General features: G+C 29.2%; 1 protein-coding gene across 2 annotated transcripts in view; it reads left to right on the top strand.

The window, feature by feature from the left end:
- Positions 1–490: 490 nt before the first annotated feature.
- LOC129953952 (probable basic-leucine zipper transcription factor D) overlaps positions 491–7,193 on the top strand; it is a 401,434-nt gene continuing 394,731 nt past the window's right edge. For both annotated transcript variants that reach the window (XM_056067515.1, XM_056067514.1), the window contains exon 1: positions 491–1,103. The gene's annotated coding sequence lies outside the window, so the exon portion shown is untranslated. The remainder of the gene's footprint in view (positions 1,104–7,193) is intronic.

Below are 7,193 nucleotides of genomic sequence, written 5' to 3'. Positions count from 1 at the left end.
TTTGGATTGATTAATACTATTTTTGTTTGTGATGCGGTTTTTGACAACCTCATTGATGGCATCGGGCTTATGTCATTATTAGAGCAGCTTTGTGCTTTCTGTGTAAAGTGAAGGAAGTGTGTTGAGATTGAGACAACTGTATAGTGTAAGCCATTTCCCGGTGAAAATCGAAGGCGGTTTGTTCCGCTTAAGCCGGATTTAAGATAATTTGTTGTCAGTTAGTGTTTAACTTAATTATTGTTATAATTTATGTTTTTAAAATAAAAACAAAACACAGACAGGTTGTGCGGTTGTGTCACATGTGCCAGGTTCATACTATTCAATGCTAATTTATTCAAACGGCCTCATATAATATAATTGGAGTAAAATAATTTAAATCAGAATTTGTATACAAATGTTGTTTGTGTTAAACAAAATAAATAATAAAATAAAATATTTCCTTTCAGAATTTTATGTTATAATTCTTTCAGTGCACTCGGTGTTCATTGTGTAAATAATAATTATTTTTTATTAAAAATAACATAATAACAAAATAAGTGTAAGTTTGTGGTTTAAGTGTTTTTTTTCTTGTATTTTCTGTTTCAACAAAAATAAATAAGAAAAATCCTGTTTTTACATTCCTTTATAGATTTTAAAGATAAATACCATAACTTCTTAGAGTTTCTTGTAGTAAACTGCTTAATTTGCATATTAATGGATTCAAAATATCAGCATGGTTATTAATCACGTGCACGCAATTTTCTTTTTCGAAGAAGCATAGAAAATAAAATACATATAAAAACCAACTCCATATCGAGTGATTAAGTAAAAAAAAAAATGTCATGTACTTTAAATAAGTTGATTTTAATATAAATTTATTAAGTTTTTTTTTGATTTTCGTGTCAATTTGTGTGAAGAAGTAAAAAAAAATATTTCAATATTTGAAAAAAGAAGCAACAAAAACGTTGTTGAATTTTAGTTCGCGAATTTGTTTTTACATTTTTAACGGTCGTATTTTGTTTTATTTTATTTTTCGTCGTATTTTAACTGGAATTGTGCATTATTTTTGAAAAAAGTAATATTTTCTTGCTACATAAAATAATGTTGTGTGATTACTAATTGAGGTGAGTTCTTGTAAATAAATAATCATAGTATCTTTGAAGATAACATACATATTTATATGTTTATATAACATACGCACTCTATAAGTTGTTGGATCGAAAAAAAAAAATAGTAATTAAATGTATGCTTAAATTAATGAATGTTGACAAAGTCAATTCATATAGAAGTTGTTCAATTGGTAAATTGTGTCGTTTGAAAATTGGCAAATAGATGGTTGAGATCATAAATTATATAATGCATTTTTTTGCTTGTTGAAATCATTCATGATGTTGGGCGGAATACTAGTTTTTAGTCATTTTTTTTTAACATTATTTAAAATCAGATTTTGACTTGTCGGTGTTTATATGATGTCAAGTTTGCAAAAGTTGAAAAATTATGGTGAAGATAAATTAATTGAATTTGATATGATAAGTATTTTAAAGGCCACCAAAAGAGTTGCATGGTCCTAAAATTCTACAAATCGGATATTATGGGTTTGATTAGAAAAAGATGTTTTGTTAAATATAATTTTTGCCGTCGTCATTTATACATTTTTATTTTTCTAGATTTAAGAGATAAAGATTCTTAAGAACATATTCGCTTCGGCATTTTCGAATCTTGTTTGGTTTGGGTTAATGTCTACAGTACTTCCATCGTTGGCAATTACTTTTTGTTTCTCGTTAACATATTGAATTTTATTGAATTTAACATGTTAGTAAGGACCAGGCTCATGTCTTGATCATTAGTAGAGTTTGAATTTTACAATAACCACTTTTTAACGAAAGTTTAGAATTGCATATATTTTATAGGTGCCTACTTAACATAAGATTCTTATATTTGTGGTACTTAGCTTTTGGTATGTTCACATTAATTGAGAAATTTTTCTACTGTCACTGATATTCGAACCTTGACCAAGTAGCTTACGGAGGCGATGCACTAGTTATCACACCACGGCAGCTGGCTGTTTGAGGTCCTCCAAATGCAAGCCTTATGCTTATCAATTGCAATAACGGACTTGTATTTAAAGTGTACCTCTTTCATGAGCTTTTTTTTTAATATTAATTTAAAAATCAAACCAAAGACCGTGTGTAGAAAATGAAAAAATAAAATTCTTTCCTTCAAAGCCTTAGAGAGATATGCATACGTTTTTAATTTAAATAAAATAAAACAACAACAGCTAAGTGTTTAACCTTATTGATAAATTTATATCCCTACAACAATTTCTTACACATCGTATCTTAAATTTGAATAAATAAAAAGCCTTAGGTCTGTTTGTTTGAAAAATAAATTTGAAACAAAAAACAGTTACTCTAAACGTTGTAACAGATTTAAAAGCAACATCTCATTGAAAGTGTCTTTTCCAGCATAAGCCAAGTTGTTGAAAGGTTATTTAAATATTGTTCTCAATCTGAAATAAACTTAACTCTTTCAAAAATCAATTATCTAAATTGCATCAAAATTTGAATTTCCAGAACCATTTTACACGATTCAATGCCTTAATGGAAATTGAAATAACAGTCAATATATGTAAATATTAAAAAACTCTCTGATTGGATACGGTACTATAAATGAATTTACTAAGTTTGCTGAAATTCAATTTGAATTCATTTAAAAAAATGGCTTATAAAAATCCAAACAAAGCAAACTCTTAAATTAAGCTATTCTTCAATTTACCGGTGGCAGTAAAACACTTAATATATTGTCTAACAGCACAAACAAAACAATTAAACAAAGTTAAAACAACTTCTATAAATATTCAAATTTTATCACCGCATCTCAGCACATTGATCTAATTATTTTTATTTTGTTTTCAAAATTAAGAAGACGAAAAATCGAAGCCTTCTTCTATTCTGTCGTTGTGAAACTATAAAGTTCATTATGATAATTATTTTTTAAACAATATAAACGATTGAGTTGTCATTTAACAGTTTATCACATATGAGCTTTCATAATAATAGCAATAAAAAAAAACAAACTGTTTCAGTGCATTAACCATGAATTTTATCTCTTACCATCAATAATTTGGTGTTTGAATTTTTATATTTATTGATTGAATTTATTTTGTTTAATTAAACAAAAATGAATAATAAGTTGTGCTAGATAAACAAAAATATGAGAAGTGGAATTTTAATATTAATTTATGCAACAAACCAACACATTTAACACACGTTTAAAATAGTAAGTTAGAACAATTTGTTATTTTTTACAACAGAAAGTAATAAAAAATTGAGTTCGTTGCTCAACTCTTTTGTTTGCTTTATTTTAAAGCAAAGTTTATTTCATAAACCTTCAAAAGTGATTTTCCTCATTTCACAGGAAAACCTTCAAAAGGTTTTGGCCATTAATAAAACTATTTCATTGTTTTTCATTTCTGTTTTGTTTTGAGAATTAAATGATCCATGGAAGGGTTTGAAATATATGCAGAACTCAAAAATGTTAACAGTTGCGTCCATATGTTTGTTTTTATTTCATTTTTATTTGTGGAAAACAAATTAAATCAAACCCACTCGCAGTTTAAAAAAAAACTTTCCGCTTCAGAATTTACTCCAACATCGACCTTAAGCATGTGTTTATGTTTTCCTTGATATAGCCATACCCAATTGTCTTACTTGAATTTACATATAAGAGGCCCAGAAAAAAAATATAGATCCCCCCGTTTCGATAAAAATTAACACTCTCTGCAACGATCAACGATCTATTACGCCCACTTATGAAATTCATAGTTCATTCGAACATCTCTCAACTGCCAATCAAAACTTATGTTTAACGCCTTTTTTATTTTATCTTTTATTTCTTCATTACTTGTGATCATGATTATGATGATGAATTTAAATGATAAAACACATCCAATCACATCGTCATGATATGGATACATAAATATTTACCGCCACCGACAAGATAAACATCAATCCCACTATCGTATGGTTTCATCAATTTATTATCACAAATATTATGACGTTTGAATAGATATATCTTTTTAGCTTGAAATTGAGTTCTTTTGACCCTTCTTCATAAACTAATCTCATATCAAATTTATCATCAAGCTCATTCAAAAGCCAGGTAATATACAAAGAATAAAGTTTCATAGGGAAAAATACTTCTTTTTTGTTTTGTATTTTCACATCATAAGTCAGGAAATAAAATCTACCACTCAGCATTTGAATGACTTAATTTGCATTCTCAATTTATGGTTTCTTTTTTCATGGAGAAGGTGCTAAGTAGGGGTCTTAGGTTTTGTGTGTTTGTTTTTCGTTTTTGATTTCAAAAAGGAGTTTATAAAATTTCCCATCATCTATTTTTATCAAAAACTTAAATAAAAGAAAAATAAGAAAGGGAAAAATGCGTTTTGCAATTAAATAATTATTGTACGTTATTTTCCAACAAAATGATTCACTTTGCTTAGTTGTTGTTTGATTACTTTTTTTGTTTTTAATTTACTTTATGAAACTTAAAGCATATACACAACCCATAGTTATGACGACGGCGGCGGCGGCGCACATGACATTTTATAAAACTCCATCTCAAAAAAGGCTGCCTGGCGGTAGGTATTTAAAGGCAAGAAAATTCCACAAAATCGATTATAAATTCTTTGCAATTTGCTTGCACTTAGAGGCGGCTTGGTTGTGAGAAACAATCTTAGATACTTACTTCTATCTATTTTACTTATAAAAGCACGCATACACCATCCCCACACCGCTCTTGGATTTCTTTCTAAGTTTGTTGTTATTTTATTTCTTTCAAATCATCATCATCATACAATTAATACCGCTGGTAATGGTCTCCAGGTAATTCAACTTTGCAGTAAGTTGAGAGATTTTGTAGTAAAAAAATATATGAGAGGTGACTTAGAGAGAGTAGAGAAAACAGATTGGTTTTATGAGATCATAAATGTATTTAAGTTCTGGCGGTAAGAATGAGGATGACTATTTTTCGCGTTGCTGTACTGAAAATCAAGTTTGCTGTTTGTGAGAAAAGTTGATTGTGTTATTCTGATTTCATATTTGGAAAACTAAAATTTCACAAAATTAAGTGAAAATATTACAAGAATGATGAAATTCTTAACAGTTGTTATATGAAGTGCTAGAAGTTAAGTACAAACATATTTCAGATTTTTAAATAATGTCAGAATAAATTGTGAGATAGTATTGCAAAAATCTAAGATGTCAGCAATTGATAGACACATTTCAGATGTCATTGTTAAAAGCATTTGAAAATTTTGTCATTGTCATCTATTTATCGAATCAGCTAGCTACCTGACAATGATGAAATGTAAGACCAGTAAAGAATCTGATAACAGACTACAGACAGTTAATTTTGTTTATGAAAGTTTTTTGGCTATTTTAAGCGAATTGGGAACTTTAACTGAAAGAGCTTCAACAGCTTCAGCGGTTCTAAACAAAATGTCAATCCAAAGACTATTTTAAATTAAGCAAAGATCAATATATGGAATTGAAAAAAATATGTATTTTTATTTATGCTCGTGCAGAATCAGGGTCTAGAGACTTGGACCGCTCAGCCTACAATTTGTATGCCAAATCCGAACGGCTAATTGAAGAAAACGCTTGGAAGATTTGTCCATTCTTCGCAAGAGAGACTGCCTCTAAGATAAAAATTTTAGGTGACAAAAGCAGGGGTTGAACCCAAGACCTCTGCCATGAAGCAAGGTATGTCAGTTGTATATTTGAAATAAGTGGAAAACTAAGTCTATTTAATTTAAAAATTACTATTAAATTAAAAAAAAAGGTTAGAAAGCAAAACCTCAGTTGAAAATTAAAGAACTAGAAAATCTGTAGTCAGTAGTGGTACCCGTGGCATGATGGTTAGTGCGTTGGACTGTCATGCTAGAGGTCTTGGGTTCGATCCCTGCCTATGCCATCTAAAGTCTTTTCACGGGTACTGCCTCTTGCGAGGAATTGACAAATTCTCCCTCCATTCCTGACAACATTACTCGCACACAGGAATGGTTGAGAGTTGTAAGTCACTAGGCCTTGGCTCTCAACGGACTGTCGCACCACCCATTTTTATTTTAGAAAACCTGTAGTAAATATTTAAAAAGGTTATGAATCCAACATTCTTTGCCGTTCCTACTTCATTACTTTAAAATCAAGTTCGGATGTCATGTCTTTTGTTTCGTTTAGTTTAATTTTGTAATTTTGGAACGATTTTACCAACCTTTAAAATGCGTGAACATAAAATCAATGTTTGAATACTGACTGAGGTTGGTAAAAAGATTGAAGTATAAGTTGCTCGTGTGCAATTCAAATAAATTCTGCTGCTAAATTTTCAACGATAAATGACCTGCAAAAAATTAACAAATATCACACTTTTAATTTTAGCAACTCAAAGTTTTGCTGCATAACATAATTTGAATAAGAAATAAATGGAATGTCACCCCCCACTAATCAACTATCTAACTGAACAACATCTTATCGCATTTTCACCATTGGTGGTACATAGATTCAAAAGAATTTTTAATTACTCCAATTAAACAAAAATAAGGCTTGGCTTTATCAAAAGAGCAAAAACATAATAATTCCAAACAAAAGCCATATACACAATAATAAATTAGTAACTATTATTTGTATCAATCATTTCCCACATTAAAAAATTATTGTTTTAATTTCCTTTTATTTTTATTAACTCAAGATTGATTATTTAAACAGCACGAAACTAATAAAAATTATTGTATATGATATTTCCCTCTGGGGTGTTCTGATTTTTGTCGCAATAAAAAATAAACTATTCGCAGCATGGATTTATTTAAATCCGGTACCTCGTTTTCTTCTAATTAATGCAAATTAGAATATAGTTCATTATCTTGTATACAGCTAAATGTGCACAGCATATATACTGTGCATTTATAAATGTATGTGAATAGAGTTAGCAATCAAAAACAAAATAATGATAAATACCTAACAAGCTTACTCTTTATTTAAAGTGTCATAAGAATGGAAAAAAAATGAATTATAATGCGCCCTAAGCTGTAATATGAATTAATGCCGCCATTGACAGGTGTTGGTTTATTGGTTATTGATGACCGCAGATGTCAAAAATGATCATATGTATTGATTGAACGGTATAAACTGTTGCTTGTTATGATATTGATGTATGTT

Source organism: Eupeodes corollae, chromosome 1 (genome assembly GCF_945859685.1).
Source record: "Eupeodes corollae chromosome 1, idEupCoro1.1, whole genome shotgun sequence".
Taxonomy (NCBI): domain Eukaryota; kingdom Metazoa; phylum Arthropoda; class Insecta; order Diptera; family Syrphidae; genus Eupeodes; species Eupeodes corollae.
This window is presented reverse-complemented; position numbering and strand designations above follow the sequence as displayed.